Source organism: Callospermophilus lateralis, chromosome 4 (assembly GCF_048772815.1).
Source record: "Callospermophilus lateralis isolate mCalLat2 chromosome 4, mCalLat2.hap1, whole genome shotgun sequence".
Classification (NCBI taxonomy): Eukaryota; Metazoa; Chordata; class Mammalia; order Rodentia; family Sciuridae; genus Callospermophilus; species Callospermophilus lateralis.
The window spans coordinates 71,866,720-71,887,694 of NC_135308.1; the positions used below are offsets into that span (position 1 = coordinate 71,866,720).

At 38.9% G+C, this 20,975-nt stretch overlaps 1 pseudogene; it reads right to left on the reverse strand.

Annotated features, from left to right (window-relative positions):
* Nucleotides 1-5,172: 5,172 nt before the first annotated feature.
* Nucleotides 5,173-20,975, reverse strand: part of LOC143398294 (antigen WC1.1-like) — a 90,561-nt pseudogene continuing 74,758 nt past the window's right edge.

The following is a 20,975-nucleotide window of genomic DNA, read 5'->3' on the forward strand; positions in this document are numbered from 1 at the left end:
ACCACTGAGCCACATTTCCAGCCCTATTTTGTGTTTTATTTAGAGACAGGGTCTCATTGAGTTGTTTAGTGCTTCACTTTTGCTGAGGTTGGCTTTGAACTTGCAATCCTCCAGTCTCAATCTCCCAAGCTGCCACTGTGCCCTGCTGTCTTTAGTCTTATTTAGGAGTCTTATCTGATTATCAAATCTGTGGGAGTCCAGCTCCCGCAGGGGGTCTCAGGAGACAAACGGATGGTGAGGAGTCCGCTCGCTGGGGTGGAGAAACAACACAGACACAAAAGTGAAGGTGCTGAATCCCAATCTTTACTTGTGAAGTTAATCATATATACTTTTCATTTTGGCAGGTTCACAGTATTTTGTGGTTACAAAACAGGAATCCTTATTCAAAGAAACAAAATATTACGTAGCTACAATTAGATAAGAGGAATCTATTTTGACTTATGCATAAGCAAGCATTTTTACTTTCAGTTCGCATTTTGCTTTAAGCTATTTCTGCTTAGTTAGCTTTTAATAATAGTTAGAAATGTCCTAGACTATTGGCCTATACCTTGACTATTCTTTCTTGACTTACTGACTAGAATCGGCGCTGAGGTTATGGCAAGTGGTTAACTTGAAAAGAGAGGCTACTAATTTTAATCAAACAAGAATAAAAGCACCAAACCATTGTGCACAGGAACAAGAACAAGTTGTCCAGTACTAAGCACTAATCTGTCTTCTTAATATTAATTTTTCTTCTCTAGATTTTAATTTAATTTCTCAAAAACTTCCTTGACTGTTTTTCCTACAGGGGGTTTCTCATTAAACATTAACAATTTACGTTCCACAGCTGAATCATTGCATTTAGGGCAAACAGATTTATTCTTTAGAAGTAGTTGCATTAATTGTGAAAGTCATGTTTTTTCCTTCATACTTAATGATCATATGAGAAGTCACAACTATAATTATTAACAGAATACAAAAACAAACCAGTCCATTCCCAGAAACATAGTGCACTCCTCCAGAGGATGGCTGCCTTGCGACATCCATCTCAGTAGGGCTTTGCCTTTGCCTGAGTCAGGGGAGGGGCGCTGCACAAATTATTCTCACTATAATTTATGCCTTATTTTTTATATCATTTTAAATAAAAAAATTTACATCTTATTTAAAGTTAATGTCTTATTTTTATGTTCTAGAAAATGCCAATTGCAGATCCTAGTCTTCGTCTTTCATCTTGGTCTTGACTCATATGTGTTCTCTTTGTGTGATAACTGGGTTTTTACCTACCCTAGGTGTCTGACTGTGTTTTGACTGACAGTTGTCACATCATGAGGATGTGTTGATTTCCCTTTCTCATCCATTGACAACTAGAGGACTGATGTTGCAGAAGCAAACTTTCCTTGTAATTTGGTATAATTTTTCAAGTTCAATTTTCACTGCTTTTATAAAAGTAGAAATGAAGTACTTTGCAGTTATTAATAGAGGAGATGACTGAGTGGCAAAGTGTAATATTAAACTTTCCAATTGTTCACATTTACACATGTACTTCTTTGTTCATTTCTTTCACCACATTGATTTCACAGTGGCGAGTAGATTTTTTATTGTGGTTATGTAATTGTTTACATTTTTAAATGGATACTATTTTTTAATCTTAACTTTTGACCATTCACAAATAACCATCCTGATTTTACTCAAAAAGAAATAAAAATTAACTCCTCATTTAGTAATCTCTCAGTAACATTTAGTCTCTCTGCCATTTTAACTCTGGACCTGTCACATAATGCATATAGCTGCTTGTGAAAACAATGAGGAATTTATTTCTGTATAGTTATATTCTTCATTGATATCTTGGGAGGAAATAGGTATAAAAATTTTATTCTGCCAATCTCCATTACATTTTCTTTGCCCAAAAATTGTTCTTGATTTGGATTTGTAAATTATATTCCTGGGTTTACATTTAAAGGAGAAATGAATATGGTTGTCTCCATATTTCCCCATTGTCTCAGATCAGTTTACCTTACTCTGGTGCACAGAGTTAGCTGGGATCAGTGGGTTTGTATAGACTTAGATCAGAGGGGGAAATGACAGTAACTTAGCTCTCCCACTGAAGTTGATGCAAAGTTATTTTTCAGCTCTCTTTAGAGTAAGAGAATCAGGATCTCAATCAAATAACTTCACTTTTCTTCATTCAGGCTCTATTCAGAGTCTGATTGTTTTAATAGACAAGGCTCATTTCCTTTCAATATTAATGCCTCTCCATGGAAACAGGGTCTTCTCTGACACAGGCAATTTATTCTGTATAGTGTGGCTTGGACAATTGTCAACAATTAAAACTCAGATTTTCTCCAGAAAGTTATTACCACTTGGAAAGACCCAAGTAAATTTCTCTAATAGTTTTCATAAAAAGATAAAAAGTGATGTTTTTGAAAAGTCTGTGATCATCAATGAATGATTTTGTATTAATGTTGATATGATGAGTTGTGGAAAGGTAGCCCCAGTGGTCTGGAGCTGGGCTATGAACATGGGCCAAGGCTGTAGTAGTGTCTGCCACACCAGTGTGGACCCAAGGCACTGCAAGCCAGGGCACAGGAGAGCCAGGGGACATGGATCTATCATGCTATGGAGGTCTGTCTGGCCTGATGTGGATGCCTGCTCCACACAGGCTGCAGCCAGAATCCCTGAGCATCCACTATCCAATGACCTCAACTTCCTGTTTCCTGGCCAACAGTGAGGAAAAGGAGTGGGGGCAGGTCTGAATGGAAATTCAGACTCAGGAGTTAACCAACAGCATTAGTGCTTTTCCAAACCCTGATTAGCATACATTTGGACCAATAGCATTGACCCAAGTGCTGTATAAATCTCTAGACTAGCACACACTGCTGGTAACCCCTACCTGTGTCCTCTCTTGCCCTTATAAGAGTTCTATTTTTTAATAAAATAAGTCCTACTCCTTTCACTCTTACCTTCCACGTTCCATGAATCTCATTCTTTGGATTTGCAAGACAAGAACATGGAGAGAAGTTGGCAGTGAGTTGCTAGAGTCTATTGCAACACTGGAAGGCATATCCCCCATTTAGAGCTCCAATACCGAGAGCTGTAACACACCACTCAGTGGTTGTAGAGAAGAAATAAGATTTGCCAACTCCACCAGCATCCCTTGATGTAATTAGCTACTTAAACTAAAATGGGTTTTCTTAGCTGCAGAGGCCTGCAGCTTGCACAGGCCCCAACCGGCCAGCAGAAGTGGAGAATCAAATTTTGTCTTGAACTCTAGTTTCAAAATTAGCTTTGTGTGAGTTAGCTAGAGTGCATGTCATTCCTGTCTGTCCTATGTACTTGAAATATATAGGACACAGGAATAGAATCAACTCTGGTTTTATAATTTCTGGAATAAGGAATGGTGATAGCAAAAGTTGGTGAACATTTAAGACATCCACTATTAAAAAGGTGATAGGGCTGGGGTTGTGGCTCAGTGGCAGAGCATTGCCTCACACACGTGAGGCACTGGGTTTGATTCTCAGCAACACATTTAAAAAAACAAAGCAAAACAAAATAAAGATATTGTGTCCATGTATGACTAAAAAATATTAAAAAAGATGATAAAACACACAAAAATATTTTTCTGGAGTGAGAAATTTATCTACTTAAAAATCCATTATATTCAACATTGCAAAACAAATAATATGTAAATATTGTCCAATAGAACTCCTAGTCATTAAGTGTCTGATTATGACGTTAATCCAATTTAGTTTACTGGATTGATAAGTGATATGAAAAGCATACCCCTCCCCTCCCCCACCCCACCTCAAATCCTCCAAAACAATGCAATTAAAACTGGGAGAAATGGGGTAGGAAAAGGTGAGTACCACAAGGGCCATTCCAGAGACATGTATAAAACACATATTTGCAAAAGAATCTTACATGCTTAGAAAACAGTTTGTTATTGATTATTCTTAAAACTGACTGAATGTGTAGCTAATGAGGCTCAACATGAAGATAGAATTCCAAATGTGGATACTTCATATCCTAAGCTAAGGGCTTTGAACTTTTTAATATAGTGAAATATTTCCAAATTTTGAATTATAGATGTATATGGAAAGTTTTTGAAAAATAGTTGTACATATTGTTTATGATCGTAGAATTTTTTTCATAATTTCATGTACATTATTGATAGGAATATACATTTTATTTTTAAATAATATTTAAGTTAAAAAAGAATAGAGAAAGTCAGACTCAGAAAGTCAAAGTCAAATGTTTTCTCTCATATGGGGAAGCTAGAGGGAAATAAGGAAATGTATAAAGGGGGTATCCCAAGAAAATAGAAGTGAGTTCAGTGGAGTAGAGGAAGAGAACTGAGGGGGGAGGAGGAGGGACAGGGAAAAAGAAGAAATGCAGGATGAAATTGACCAAATTATTTTATGTACATATACGGACATACCACAGTGAATTGAGTATCTATGAAGCACCAATTAAAAATCAATAAATAAACAGAATGGAGACCAGTGGAGTAGTGACCAGGAATAAGGGAAAGGGAGGAGAGGAGGGAAAGTGGAAGTACTGGAGATCATAATGGAGCAAATTATATTATATGAATATATATATTAAAATGAACCTCATTATCATGTATAATAAAACACTAATAAAAACATAAAAAAACTCATAAAGGAAAAGGGAGAAATCACAAAAAATAGTAAAGACAATATTGACTTAATATTACACAGAAGGCAGATATGGAAACATTCATTCTGCTTGCATGTGTATAACTAAATTTTGGAAATGGCTGTAGAGAAAAATGAGCCTGTAGCATAGAGAATTGCAGTGTTTAGTCTGCATACTTACTCCTTTCTGAGTCCAATAAATATGTGACCGTCTGGGGTGGAAAAATTTCATAGTATGTACAGCCACTTAGAAAGTTTTTGCAATTCTGGGAAAAACTTTGTTCAGGACTGCATTTCAGTTTTATGATATTCATGAGAAGAATGAATATCTGTCCATCTAAAGGAAGCAACTATGGGACAGAACTGTGGGAGATCCCATGTGAGATCCATTCAGTTCAAACACTGAATTTTCAGAGGTTGCTGAGAGTAAATGTACTCACATTAAGAGAATTAAACTCATTTTTGAGGCTCAGAGTATTTATTATGTATAAGAAATACATGTAAAACATCACTGAAATGAAGACAGAATTCTCTTTTATTAGGGAAAAATATCATAAGGTGTTCTCTGCAGACTTGGTTGCTCTAAAAAATAGCACTATGTGGTGTTAGGCTCAACATCATCATATCCAGGGTCATCTTGTCTCAGGACCAATGAGGATGCTGTCTCTTCTGTGTTAGAATTATCAGCTTCTCTGAGAGACTGAGGAGAGGTGCCTGAAACAGAGATTCTTGGTTTCAGTGGTGACAAAATGACAATACAGAGACCTCTTGTATGATGAAAGACTAGTTGAATGGCTACAAAATATCTATGGGGAACCTGAACTTTTCTGGAAGGATTAATACAGCTACGTCACAGGAACTCTGCTCTGTGCAAATGCCTTCATTTCAATGAGAAGGAGGATGGTAGAAGTGCCAAGAGACATGAGCACTCTCTCTTCCATACTAGGCTGATTCCTTAATCACTCCAAGCAGAAGATGACCTCTCTTGATTTCTCAGTACCTCAATAATAGACCACACTTGACCTCACAGTATTCATGACAACAATTTGGGTCCTTTGGCAGATGCTGAAGGAGGGAAGCTCAATTAAATTCAATAGTTTCCTGTTTCCCATGGACCACATGCCCACGAGCAAGTAGAAAGCCCAATCCCAAGAAATAACACCATATGTTATCTGAAACAATAAGACAAAAATCATTCCTTCTAGCATGGAAATTTCAATATTCTCTAGTTAAGGCTATTGCACATTATGCATTAATAGTGGGAAATGTCAACTAGAAACATTTAGCTATGTGCTTTCCTCAAAATAGGTGAAAGGTTGTTCAGTACACAAAAATCAATAAATATAACTCACCACATAAATAAACTTAAGTACAAAAATCACATGACCATCTCAATAGACAGAAAAAGTCATTGACAAAAATCAGCACTCACTCATGTTAAAAACATGGAAGAGGCAGAGTGTGGTGGCACGTGCCTGTAATCCCAGTGGCTTGGGAGGCTGAGGCAGGAGGATTACGAATTCAAAGCCAGCCTCAGCAATGGAGAGGTGCTAAGCAACTCAGTGATACCCTGTCTCTAAATAAAATACAAAATAGGGCTGGGGATGTGGCTCAGTGATTGAGTGCCCCTGAGTTCAAGTTCAATCCCTGTTACCCCCCCGCCCCCCCCAAAAAACATGGAAGACACTAGGAATAGAAGGGAAGTGCCTCAAACTCATGAAGGCTGTAAGTGAAAAACTGAAAACCAACATCATAATGGATGGAGAGAAAATAAAAGCATTTATTCTAAAATCAGGAGCAGGACAAGGATTTAAACTCTTGCCACTCCTATATATTTCTTGTAGTTTTAGCCAGAGAAGTTAGGCAAAAGGAGAAAATTAAAGGGATAACAAAGGGAAAACAAGTAAAATTATTTTCATTTGCAGATGATATGATTCTATACATATAAGACCCCTAAATCTCTACCAGAAAACTTTCAGAAATGGTAAACAAATTCAGCAAAACAGCAGGACACAAGATCAACATACAAACATTCATAGATTTTTCATGTTGAGTGCTGTGTTGCAAACTATAGTCCCAGCAGTTGGAGAGGCTGACAAGAGGATTGCAAGTTTAAGACCAGTCTCTGCAACTTAATGAGGCCCTAAGCAACTCAGTGAGACCCTGTCTCAAACAAACAAACAAACAAACAAACAAAACCAAAAAGGGCTAGGGATGTAGCTCAGTGGTAAAACAGTCTGGTTTAAATTTCTAGTAACAAACAAACAACACCAAAAAACAAACCAATAAAAAGAAAAACCAAAATCTGAGACCAAAAGCAAAACTTAATAGATTTGCTATATACCAATAGTGAACCAAATACAAAATAAAAAACCCCATAAAAATGATTCCATTCATAATATCCTCTAAAAACCAAAAACCAAAACCAAAACCTGGTAATAAAGGGTAACCAAGGTGGTGAAAGACCGCTAAGATAAAACTATAGATCGCTGAAGAATGAAATTGAGAAAGATCTTAGAAGATGGAACGACATCCCTTGTTCTTCAATTAGCAGATTTAATATTGTTAAAGTGGTCATACTCCCAAAAGCAATCTACAGATTCATTGCAATCATCATTAAATATCAATGACATTATTCATAGAAGTAGAAAAAAATCAGTCCTAAAATGAATATGGAAGAATAAAAGATCCAGAATAGTCAAAGCGATACTGAGGAAGAAGAACAAGGCTGGAAACATCACAATTTTCAATCTCAAATTATATTACAGTTTTATAGTAACAAAAATAGCATGGTACTGGCATAAAAACTGGCAGAAATAAGCCCAAATAAATATTTTCTTCTAATACTTGACAAAGGTGCCAAAAACATATGTTGGAGAAAAGATAGCATTTATAACAAATGGTGCTGGAAAACTGGATGTCCATGTGTAGAATAAAACTAGATTCCTATCTCTCACCCTGAACAAAAGTCAACTGAAAATATATCAAAGACCTAGGAACTTTGCAACTGGTAGAATTAAAAATAGGCTCACCTCTCTAACATGTTGTTATAGGTACCTTATTAGGACTCCTAAGACTCAAGTAATAAAAATCAAGAATCATCATGTGGGATGGTATCAAATTAAAATGTTTCTGCACAGCAAAGGAAACAAGAGCATGAAAAGGGAGCCTATGAAGTGGGAGAAAGTCTTCTGTCAGCTACTCCTTTAACAGGGGATTAATACCTAGAATAAATGAAGAACCTAAAAAGTTAACACCCCCCAAACAATTAACCCAATCAATCAATAAATAGATGTTTCTTAAAAGAATAAATACAAATGACCAACAAATAATGTCTCTAGCAATCAAGGGAATAAAAATCAAGACTACATTGTGATGTCATCTAGCCCCTGTTAGGATGGCAATCATCAAGAATACAAATAATAAATGCTGGTGAAGATGTGGGGTAAAAGTACATTGTTGGTGGTATTGCAAATTAGTACAATCATTTTTGAAATCAGTATGGAGATTCACCAAAAGACTAGGAATCACAATATGACATAACTCTCCTTTTTTTTTTCTGTACCAGAGATTGAACCCAGATGTGCTTAACCACTGAGCCACATTTCCAACCCTTTTTAATATTTTATTTAGAGACTGGGTTTTGCTGAGTTATTTAGGGCTTCACTAAATTGCTGAGGCTGGCTTTGAACTCCCGATCCTCCTGCCTCAGGCTCCAAAACCCCTGGGATACAGGTCACTCCTTAGTTTTTATCCAAGGATATAGGCATATCAATGTTTCTAAAATCACAATTCACAATAGCCAAGTTATGAAAATAGCATGGGTACCTGTCAATAGATGAATGATAAAGAAAATTGGCAAATATACAAAATGGAATTTTACTCAGCTATAAGAAATGAAATTATTGCATTTGCAGGTAAATGAATGGACTGGAGAATATCATGCTAAGTGAAATACACCAAACTGAAAAATCCAGAAGTTGGATATTTTATCTACTACACAGAAGCTGGGACAAAATAAGGGAATAAAAAGGGGGGTATCCCATGAAAGTAGAAATCAGTGGAATAGAGTAAAAAGATTGACATGGAGGGAGGAAAGACAGCAAAAGGGAGGAACTATGGAATGAAATCCACCAAAGTTTGTTATGTATATATATAAATATACCACAGTGAATTTCACCTTTATGTATGTCTATACAGCACCAGTTTAAAAAAAACTATAAATAATCATAAGAAAGATTGGTAGAGTAGAGAAGGGGGAGCAGAAGAAGGGAGAGCAGAAGAAAAGTGGAGTATTAGGGGTTGAAATGGAGAAAACTTTATTTCATGCATGTATGACTATGTCAAAATGAACCCTACTATTCTACTATTATGTAGAACTATAATGTACTAATAAAACATTAAAAAGTAAATAAATAAGTGTTGGTGAGGATGTGAGGAGTAAGAAACACTCATACATTCTTGGTGGGACCACAAATTAGTACAATCACAGAACTAGGGTCCCTGCTATTCCACTTGTTGATATCTATAAAAAGAGCTGAATTCAGCATATTACAGTGATATAGATATATCTATGTTTATAACAGTAGAATTCACAGTAACCAAGTTATGAAACCAGCCTAAGTGTCTGTCGAGGAATGAATAGATAAAAAAATGTGATCTCACACACACACACACACACACACACACACACACACACACACAGTTCCATTTAGACATAAAGAAAAATGGAAAAATGGATAATGGATGGAACTGGAGAAAATCATGCTAAATGAAATAAGCCAGACTCAGGAAGTTAAGGGTTGAATGTTTTCTCTCTTATGCAGAAACTAGAGGGAAATAAGAAATAAAAAAATCTGGGGAGATCTCATGAAAATACAATAACAGTGGAGTAGAAGGGGATTGAGGGGGAGGAAGAGGGGAAGGAAAAGGGAGAAACTCTGGAATGAAATTAGCCAAATTATGCTATTTGTGTGCTTGAATATATCATAATGAATTCTATGTTTAAATATAACTGTGATGCAATAGCTAAAAAAACAATAAATAAATAGAAGAAAGATCAGTTGAATAGAGGAAGGGATCAAGGGAAGCCTGAGAAAGGAGAAGCATTAGATATTTAAATGGAGCAAATTATGTTAAATATATTTATGAATATGTCAAAATGAATGCTACTATTATGAATAATTATAATTCACTAATAAAAACTCTAGAAAGCTTTCCAAATTACTTTCACATACTTGTTGTCTGAACATAGGTGTTAGTTTGTTGTGTGAAAATTGGAACAAAGCCACAAAGTCTCTGCAGCTCATATATACATGTCTCTATCCCATGGCCTGTGTGTGCAGACAGAGAACACAATATGTATCTCCTTTCAGAAGAAATACAACAGCTTCAATAAACAGAAAAATGGAAGAGATGACATCATCTTGGTTTACAAGGCTACCTAGATTCTTGTAATAAAAGAAAATGGTTCTTTAACATGTCCAAATCCATCTTTTCCATGACAATAATGCAGGACAACTGGAGAGACAGCTATCCACATACCTGTCTGAGAACACCTGGCACCACCTCCCTCTTCTGGGAAAAAATTCTTCTCCTTCCTTCCAGAGGAAGAAGGAATTTCAGAAACAGGTAACTCTTCAACATCATCATAACTATTACTGGTGGCATCTGCATGCTGCCCTGCAGGTTCTGAAAACAGAGAGTAAGTGGAAGAGCAAGATACGTGTTAGTTGTAGGAAGCCATCCATGAAATACATGAGGACCTTCTCTCACCTTGGAAGCCAAGGAGGGATAGGCCTGGCATTGGGAACTTTCTGTGGCTTTCCCAGGGCAATAGATCACCCAATGCATGACCTTTCTCTCCACTGTGCTAGAAAGGTTCCTCATAGTAGCACCAGAGATGGGCATATCCTATTAGGAACTGGTCAGCCCACCTTTATCCTAGTTTGGTAAAGAATATTCTATGGAAGGCCTTTGATGTTTCCTGATATAAATAAAGCAGGTGTGGGCTCCATTTTGTCCAGAAGCTCAATTCGTTTGATTAGCTTGCTTTTCCTATGCCCGCTTTTGAAACTACTTTCTGTGTTCTGTGATTTTCAGCCATTTTATTTCTCTTAGCTTTTATTTCTCATTTCACTGAGGGAAACCCCATTCCTATCACTTGGGGGTTACTCAAGGTGATGTCTTCAGTCTCTTCTAATGCAGAGATTCTAATAGCTGATAAATATAGGCACCATATTCCAAGGTTGTCCCAAAGGCATAATTGATCTCTGTATTCTTAGAAACCATGTAAATCATCTAAACATTTCAGTATACTAAGGTCAATAATATTTTACTAACAGATTATTCCACAAAACATCGATAAAAGTTATGCTGAGTTTGAGGCACTCTTTTCAGGCATGTGGTAGAGGGTTGAAAAAATATGTACATATCAGTGAGTCAGGGAGATTTCATCAGGATTAAGGAGAATGCATGTTGTTCATATGGCCTCTGAGGCAATGGAGACACAGTGCTGTCCAGAAGAGAAGCCTGGCTTTCTGTCTCCCACACATAGGCTATCCTACTAATTCCAATTCCAGGAGGCATGGGTTTCAACCTCCTCTACTGCTCTGCTGTCCTTAAGATCCATCTTGACAGAGCACTCCTGGACATGCCTCATCTCAGGAACTCTCCATTTTTACTACTTGGGGAAGATCCAGGATGTCTTCCTTTCTTAGGTCTACAAAGGTGTAGTCAAGAGCTAAGTGATTGATAAGTACAGACATTACACACTCCATGTGTTTCAGGGATTATGAAGATCATTATTTTTCTTAGTATCACTTAAACCACAAAATGGTGCATACATCCCTCTATTTCAGGGTTAAAACCTCAAATCCATGCTTCTCAATGTTCTCTTTCACCAAGAAATTTTTGAGATGATCAGGTTCAAATGTTCTTTTTAAAGTTATGACCTTGGGTTCTTACCATGATATGTTTGAAGTATACCTGTGACCATAAGGAAATAGCTATGGAAACTAACAGATTAGAATGTAATCTTTCCCTTTCTAGATGACAGAGAGGGTGGAGAGGAAAAAAACCAGTTGTGAACCAGACAGAAGAGACCCTTCCCATCCTAATCATAGAAAGTTCTTCTCAGATGATAACCTCCTCCTCCCACCATCCAGGGGAAGACCTGTCTCTACTACCTGGGGCAGGTTCAGGGTCTCCATTCTCCTCACTGTCCCCTGGGTAATAGGGTAGCACAGTTGCTGAGCCATTAGACATGGTTCCTAGTAGGGAGAAAACATCATAGACAAACACAGTAGGAGGTCCAGAAGAAATTTTGGTTTATGGTTCAGAAGAAATTTTGAAGCTTCATACTTGTAGAGAGAGGGCTTGGAGCTCTTGCCATTGGAGGATGCTGAGAATTGTTACAGTGGTCCAGGAATATTCCTAAAAGTTCATGTTTTAAATGATTGGTCCACAGGTTGGTGGTAATGGAAAAGGTAAAACCTTTAAGGAGCTGGGACTAGTGGGAGGTATTAAGTTGTTGGGAACATGGTCTTGAAAAGGATTATAGGATGCTAATCTCTTCCTCTTTTTATTGGTTTGTTGGTCACTATGAGATGAGCATCTTTGCCCCACTACTTGCTCCCAGCATGATACGCTGCCAGGTTACCATGGAGTAAAACATCTGAAACAACAGGGCCAGGTTACCATGGAGTAAAACATCTGAAAATGTGAGTCAAAATAAATAAATATTTCCTCCTTATAATTTGATTATCTTAGGCATTTTATTTCAGTAATGAAAAGCTATCTAATATGCCATGTGTGGCAGGATTAGTCATGTTGTCTTTGCTTACTGAAGATTCCCACACTGATGGCAAATTCATGCAAAGAAAAGGAGGCTATGGAACACACCTGGGCTGTTTAACAGGCTCTCATTTTCTGGATTTATTGAGTGATCTATCTCCTGGTACAGGACTTCATCAACAGCAGCTTCAAAAGTGGATAAGGCTGGGGAAAGCAAATGAGTTTAGATATTGCTCCTAGAAGTCTTTCCTTTACCAACAGACAAAATCTTCTCCAATGCACACTCTTGGAGATACCCTCTGAGCTAGGGACTTCATGGTCCTGAGGATTCAAGTGATGACCAGGATAATTGGGTTCTCCTGAGCTTATGGTCCCTTTCTTTATCTTTGTGATCACTGGGATAGAACTAGATTTCCTGGCCACCGCTGGATCTTATACCCAGTCTCCACTAGCACTCTTCATATGGGAAACCATCATATTTGGGGCACTGGGGCTTCATTTTTTAACCTAGGATGAAGTCATGTGTTCTAAATCTCCAAGTCCATGAAGAGAAGTTTTTCATACAATCAGAACAAGGTAAAACGTATACTTAAAAAACAAAACAACAACCCACAATTGGCCCTATATTATCCCTGCATACTTTCTGGTCACAGCATTCCTAAGCCCCACCTTGGTGCTTTGCTCTCCATCTGAGAAGCTGAGTTCCCAGGATGATTAGGACCAGAAACAGAAGGGCTCCCAGGATGATGCAGAGGATCCCAGGTAAGGAGAAGATGCCAGGGACAGGGGCTGAGGCTGAACTGGTGCCTGAAGAAGAAAAGGGCCATGAGTCTTTAGAGAGAACCATAAATAAGCTCAGGAGAACCCAATTATCCTGGTCATCACTTGAATCTTCAGGACCATGAAATCTCTAGCTCAGTCATCATAGATCTGCCTGAATCCCAGGATATTGCCACCCTAGATCCTGATCTGGGCTGTGTCAGCTATCTTCTGAGTCTAGTTTGAAGGGTTTTCCATAAAGTGAATGTGTGTGAGGCTTTGCAGCTCTCTGCTACAACTTAATAAAAATGATGGCTTCTTTTAACACCTGATCATCAGGCCTGTGTAGACTCTATAGGGCAGAACACTGAAAATCTACTCAACTCCTTATTACCTGATTCAGAGTAAAAGAACCACTTATTTCTAGGAGTGGGGCGAATTCGTGTCCTTTTACCTGGGAAGAAGAGAAGGAAAATGGAATCATCGCATTGTGCTGGTCTGGGAATGTCACTCCTGCCCACCCATCACCACTGGCACATGGTTCTCTTCCAGATGCCAAGAGTTCAGGGCAGTAGGGCAGCCTGGGAAGCTCTTTGGATGCAAACACACTTCAACCCTGTCCCCCCGTCCTGGTCCTGCTACTCACCAGAGCACCTCACACCAGCGTCCTCCTCATGCTTGCAGTCACTCTGTCCCCAGGGTGCTGCAGCACAGGCCCACAGGGAGGGCTCCCTGCCCCTGCACTGCACCTCATCCAGCCAGATGCCTCCATTTCCAGGGCCAAACGCAGCCTTCCCTAGGGCTTCCAGGGCAGAGCCACAGCCCAGCTGCTGACACACCACCTCAGCCTCTGCCAGGCTCCAGGAGTCATCGCACACAGTGCCCCAGGCGCCTTCATGCCAAACCTCCACTCGCCCTGAGCACTCACTGTCTCCTCCCCTGAGTCGGAGCTTCTCTTTGTCTGAAAAGGCAGCAGCACCTCCACTTACTCCCTGGTGGGAGGAAAGGAGCCCCTGGAAGCCATGGGGAAGGTGTGAGGGGATGAGGTACCTGTGCAGGGCGCAGTGGCTGGACAGCTCTTGGGTCTGTTTCCTGCAGGAGCAGACAGTGGGGAAGCACTGGTAAGTAGCAGTTGGGGGATCCTGCCCCAAGACAAGGCTCTCTAAGGTCCTGGGCTCAGTTCAGGTGACAGGTGGAGATAACAGGCTTCACAAGCAGTCTCAGGTCCTGGGTTACTGAGACATCCCCTGGAGCATATGCCTTTCAGCAGCTGAAATTTTATCAGTTTACTTGTTTTTTTCTGTGCCCATAATGTGAAAAAACACAAACATGATCATGCACATGCTCATATATGTACACTCAAACACACAGAGACACACATAACCCAGAAAGAAAACTTCACTAGAAAGGGACCTTGCCTAATTCCCTCTGTTCCTTCGAACAGGACAATGCCTGGCATGTTGAATGCCTTTCTTAGAAGTATGTATGGGTGACTTTCTATGCATGTTATGAACAGTGGCTTATAAATATTTACTGATTAAATGAATAGAGGAGTAAAATCTGCTGAAAAATATTTTTTTGAATTTATGCTAACCAGAAAGGTAATAAAGAGTAAGTTAATATCAATGTCTTGTGGTAACAAATATTAGACATTTATAATATAAGTACTGAGTAATCCCCAAAGTAATTTGTACTCAATATCCCTCATATTGTTTATAAAAATTACAAACATTAAAAGTATTTATCTAAATTAATTAACATTATTATTTTAAATAAATTAAAAGTATTTTTTTTACATAAACAAAGCAAGTAGAATTTAGAGAAAAGTTAATAAGTAGATAATAGTCGGTAAGATAGAAACGTTTGCATAAACAGGTAGTACACTGAGGAAAATTAACTCATGAAAGGACATAGAGGTAACATCTAGCAAGCAAAACAAAACAAAAGAATACATAAAAAAGCAAAATGACACTAAGAAAACATACATGGCACTTTTCCTAAAAAAACATCACAGGTATACATTATTCCCATTACTCTTATCAACCTCCTACCCTATGCAGAGAACATCTCTAGAAACCTCTCTTAGGTGGCTACTCACTTTCAGGATTGGATGTTTCAATATTTCTCAATATGTGGAGTCTATTGTAAGGGGAAAAATACATCAATACCTAATCTTATAATTTATTATCACTTCAGCCTCTACAGGGAAAAGAAAAAAAAATAAGGTGAGGAAAGAGAAGAAAAGGAAAAAAGTAAGCATTTGCTTTTGAAACATTTACCATCATATGCCATTGCATTCTCCTTGGATTTCAGGCATTTCCTAGCATAGGTTTGTGGGCTTTGTTTGTTTTTTGATTTTTAAGCTTCTGTATGTTCTTTGACTTTAGATTAATGGTCAAGTTATAAAAAAAATCCCAGGGTTTTTTATCAAGATATGAAATACCAATTGACAACAATTGTTCCTACAAAGTAATATGACAATATCTGTTCAAAAAATAGATAGTCTGTGATCTTACAACCATTGGCAGTGGTCTTGTGTAGTGTTACATGTGCAAGGACATTTGTTACAATATTGTTTGTAGAAGGGAAAAATAGAAAAGAATTATAAATTAATAGCAAAATGATTATGCAAATTGTAATGCTAATCTCTTAAGAATGTAACATCATGGTGTTGTTTTACAAATGAGTGAGCTCTGCTTGAGGAATATCCACAATATATTGTTAAGAAAGCCAATGTAACAATAGTAAGTATGATATAATTCCAATATTATACAACCAAATAAAAAGACACCATAGGATAAATGCTTTTATCACTATATGGTTTAAGATAGGATTTCATGAAAATAGAGGGTTGGGAAAAATTTTTGATTTTTAAGTCCATTAATCCTATTTAAACCAGGGGAATATGGAATATAAATAGATAAGAGTTTGTGCAATGTCACTAATGTACTCTCTATATTTTTATGTCTTTATATTTATTTATATGTTTATATTTAAAGACTCTTTATATTTATTTATATGTCTTCCTTGATTTGGATGAGTAAAGTTTTGGTAATTCAGTGTAATAGAAAAAATATTGTTTAACTCTACAGCAAAAACAAACTAGAGGGAAGAACATAAATCCCTTAGTGTTAAGCATGTGGCTGATTCTGTGAAGAGAACAAAAAAGAGCACAGCATAAGAGAAGATGGGGTGGCCATTCCTTCATGCCTCTAGTGCTCGTTGTCCAGACAGACAGCATTACTCATTCCCTGGGGGGCCTCACATGGAGAGGTTGTTTAGTGTTACTTAAACTTAGAATGAATCCAAACGCAGTCAGTAGTAATCTGCACCCATGAGTCATATCCCCAACCCCTTGAGTGGCTCACAGTCCCCTCCCCCTTCTATGGGGGAAATCCTTCAAAGCCTGAGAACAAGCTGACTACCTATTCCCTGGCAATTTTTGCTAATTAGGCTAATTAGAGACATGAGACATGGTTTCCAGTTGTTTCTGCATCTGGGAGCCACAAAGAAATGGGCCAGTGTCACTTCTAAATGCAGCTCACTGACACACACAGCAATATATTAATCAACTTGCTAGTCAAATGAGCTTATTTTCAGAATTAAATAGACAATATGTTGTAGAAGACAAAGACCACTAAAGACTTTTGGAAGAGTCTAAGCAACAAGTGATCTTTCATGAATTAAGATGAGAGTGGGAAGAAAGGAGTAGAAGGATTTAGGACGTGATTTCTGGTAGAGACATAGATCTTGCTACTACATTGAAACTGGAGGGAGAGTGAAATGGAGACATGAATGTAGACTGAGAATGAGTAATTGAGCATAGCAATGGCATTAACAGAGACGGGGAATAGAACAAGGAGAAAAAGTTAGAGGCAGGGATCGAAAGTGTAGGAAAAAAACCACTCTATTTTGAAAACTAAATTTGAGCTGTCTATCATATATTCAAGTGAGGGTACATTAGCAATGAAATATAGGAGTTTGGACCTAAGGGCAGAGATCAGCTATGGAGGTTTATATTGGGAGCTGTCAGTGAAATGATATAATTTAAGGCCATGAACCCCAATGAGATAAGGAAAGGAAGACAGAGCTAAGGAAGAGTACAGAGTCTAAAATTTGGATGTCTAACAAAGAAGTTCTAGTACTGTAAGACAGAATAATAATCAGTAAGTCAGACTAACCATAAGGAAAAAAACAAAAAAGCAGATAGATAGCCGAAAGTTTCTATTTTCCAGTGAAGTCTGAGGCAAGACCATCTGATGTGGTTTAAATAACAGTGAGGGGCAGATCAGTGAATTTGTAAAATGTCATGTTAGAGCAAGAGCAAGAGGACACATGAGAGAGGCACACTACAATATGGGGCCAGTGTGGAGGGCCCATCAGAGATTGGATCACAAATTCAAAGAGATAGGATAATTTTACATTATAACAGGAGACAGTACTTGTCCATGATTCATCAGTCCTTGCCTAGTCTAGTGCAGGCAGCGAAGAGGTAGGTAGTTAACTCAATCATCTTGTCATTGACTGACAGAAGAGAAGGGGAAGTTGAGTGTACCTGAAGGGGGAGGATTATAATGGGGCATCTTGTTGTCTTGGGGGTAAGAAGAACATGTGCAATCCTGAGGAGAGTGGAAAACTGATAGGGGAATCTGCATGAGGATAAAATATTTGGAAGGGCTGGGGATGTGGCCCAAGTGGTAGCGCACTCGCCTAGCCTGCACGAGGCACTGGGTTAGATTCTCGGCACCACATAAAAATAAAGATATTGTGTCCACCTAAAACTGAAAAATAAATATTTAAAAAAATATTTGGAAAAGGAGAATGAAGAATATGTGCCATAAGGAGAAGAGGCAATGGTCAGAGAAGGAACAATGCAAACAAGATCTCAAGCTGGACAGTTAGTGATGGTCAATAGTGTGGCCATACATGGAGATGGGGTGGGAGGGAGCAGAGTGATTTGAAGGGAGAGAGTCAGGAATGGAGAGGCCAGGATGTTATCTCAGTGTGTTCAAGGATGTTGGAAGCATCAGGAACAGGAGACAGAGGAGCCTGGTGAGCCTGGTACTGCAGCCTTCCTGGATGACCGGGAGTAAACAGGCTGGAGATTGACACCAACAGAACTGGCGGCCGGTGTCACCTCATGGGTCAAATTTCACATTGCTGGACATGGACAAAAAGGAAAGAAATTGTTGAAAATGACAAATAAAAGGAGGGACATTTTAATTTTAATATTTGACCCAGAAATATCCTTTTGAAAGGGACGCACAGAGCCTCCAAATGATATGGATATCATTATTTTCAGTGGACAGCCAGGTTTTTGTGAGAACATGAAACTGAAGGGGACATTACAGGTCTTAAGAAATTGGAAGATGATAGTCTCCAATTTCCAACAGGCCCCATGGAATGTTTTCTGGGAGAGGGATGAAGTGGGCATATTAGTTTGCAGTAGCATATGGATAAAGGCCAGAGGAGGTAGTATCAACCAGGACCTCTGGGACTGTGAGGAGATCAGTTCAAGAGAAACATAAGGGGAGAATAGATGCCTCATTTCCCAGCCATTCCCCATAATGTGGCAGAGGAGAAGACTAACAAACAGCTTTTCAATAGGATTGCTACTGGGGCCATGCTTTGAAGAGGCCTTGAGCTCTTTTTACCCATCCAGGTAATCAGGCATCACTTTCACCACCCTCTTTCTACTCTGCTCCTGATGGGATTTTTTCAGTACCTCAAGGTCACCATGCTTCTCACATCTCAGTATTTATAATGACCAAATGTTATAATTACTTCCTTCATTGGACATCTACTCCTCCTTTAGGTCTCAACCTAAATATGATTTATCTTTTTCTCAAATTACCCATTTCCAAAGCACCTTCTACTTTTTCCTGTCACTCACATTATGGCTGGTGTGTGTTATCATGTTGGAGGGTAAACTCCATGAGGACAGGGAGAGTATTTTATTCTTGTCTCTCCTCCTGCCCGGAATTAAGTTTCTACCTATAAGGCACTCCATTACTTACCATCAACAATCTGGCCTAAGAGGTTGTCTGACTGATGTAGAGTAAAAGGCTATGAGCTCAAAGACAACCCACGAGTACTGGATTCCCCAAGTTGTCCCTCACTCTTCTGAGGGCATTGGGTAGATGAGGTGCTTACTCCTAGCCTCAGTTTGCACATCTGGATTAAATGATCTTCATAATATTTATGAACAGTGTCCCGAGAGGTTTAACCTTCATTACATGTGGAAAAAAAACCCCAACGTAGTGATAAGATATAGCAAGTGAATACATAATTGAGGTAAAATTCCTCACTCTACTAAGGAAATATAGAGTAATTACTATAGCCTTAGACTGCACTAGCCATTTGCTTACATGGTGTTTCAGAGGATAAGTATGGGAGACCAACCTTGTAGTTGACTGAGTCACACTCCCCGGCTGGGTGCTGAGGCGCTCAGTCATAGAAATGTGGCAGACCTTTCCCCACCCTTCTTGGGTTCGAGGGTCGATGTCTCATGCATGGGTGTGTCTTGCTACAGCCCCATGGGTAAAGCTATGCTCACCTGTCCCTTTGTAATATAACCCCTTGCCCTGTTTAGGATAAAATCTTCCATGGAAGTGCTTTGTGTGTGTATCCCCTTCTCTTACTGTGTCCTTGGGTGTGGCCTACCCAGGTGTCAGTTAACCTGCTGACAGTGGACATCATGAAGATAGACTCAGCCCCCGAAACCTGACCTCTTGCCTCATTTGAATAGCTTCTCCTCAATAAAAGGGGTCAACCGCGTGCTCTCGCTCTCTCTCTTCCTGCGGACCCTTAAGGTCAGAGGAGCCATCACAGCGACCCCAAAGAAAAAGGTATTTGTGTCTCTTGTGTGGTTATTTTGCACAGCCCAATCAGCCCAGTTTTCCTGGAGTGACCCCTGAACCTTTTAGTTGTGAACAGAAACCCGGCAGATAAGTCCATGCTTCTACATGCTCAGTTTAATATCCATGACGTTTCCCACATAAATGGCTGTCAGAACAGGTTTACTTATTTCTGTCATTCATTGAAACAAGATTGTAAATTGAGGCTTAAATAATCTCTATTCAAATGTTCATCTAGTAAAACTTATTTAAACTCATTCCTTTGGTTTGAAAGTATGAAATTTCTCTAACAACAATCTGTAGAGTGAGGACACAGGAATAGGGAGTAAGTCACCTGAACACATGATATAAGCTTCCTCTTTTGCAGAGCAAGATCTTTGTTTCCAGGGGTCAGAAGGACACTGCCAGAGAGAGGTGTCTGTTTTCCTACACTGGATTCCATCCACCCAACGGGGTCTAGAACCTTCTCTGAGAGGAACAGAAGAGTTGAGAATCCCACTGTCCCCACAGCCAAGCTGTCTGCAGATCACGGACAAGGTCACAGCTTCCATGGGGCTGTGGCAGACACTGCCCCAGGTGGTGTTGTAGAAAACCTCCAGCCACCCAGCACACTCCTGGTCCTCGCTCACCAACCTGAGGGCCAGGAACTCTGAAACCAAGAGGAGGAAAATAGGACACAGTGAGCATTCAACTCTTTGTGCTGTTTTTTCTTTATCTCTAGTTACTGAGTGCTCATTGCTAACTTTGCTGACTAAATGCCCAGTAGGTGGAAAGACAAAACTTTTTTCCCTTTTACCTGTTTTAATAACCTGTATGTCTCTTTCTATTTCTATGACAATGGTGTAGTGGAAAATGAACAGGCAAGAACACTGAAGTGGGGCTCTTGAAGGGAGGGAGGCAAAGCTATATGACTAAATATATGACAGACCTT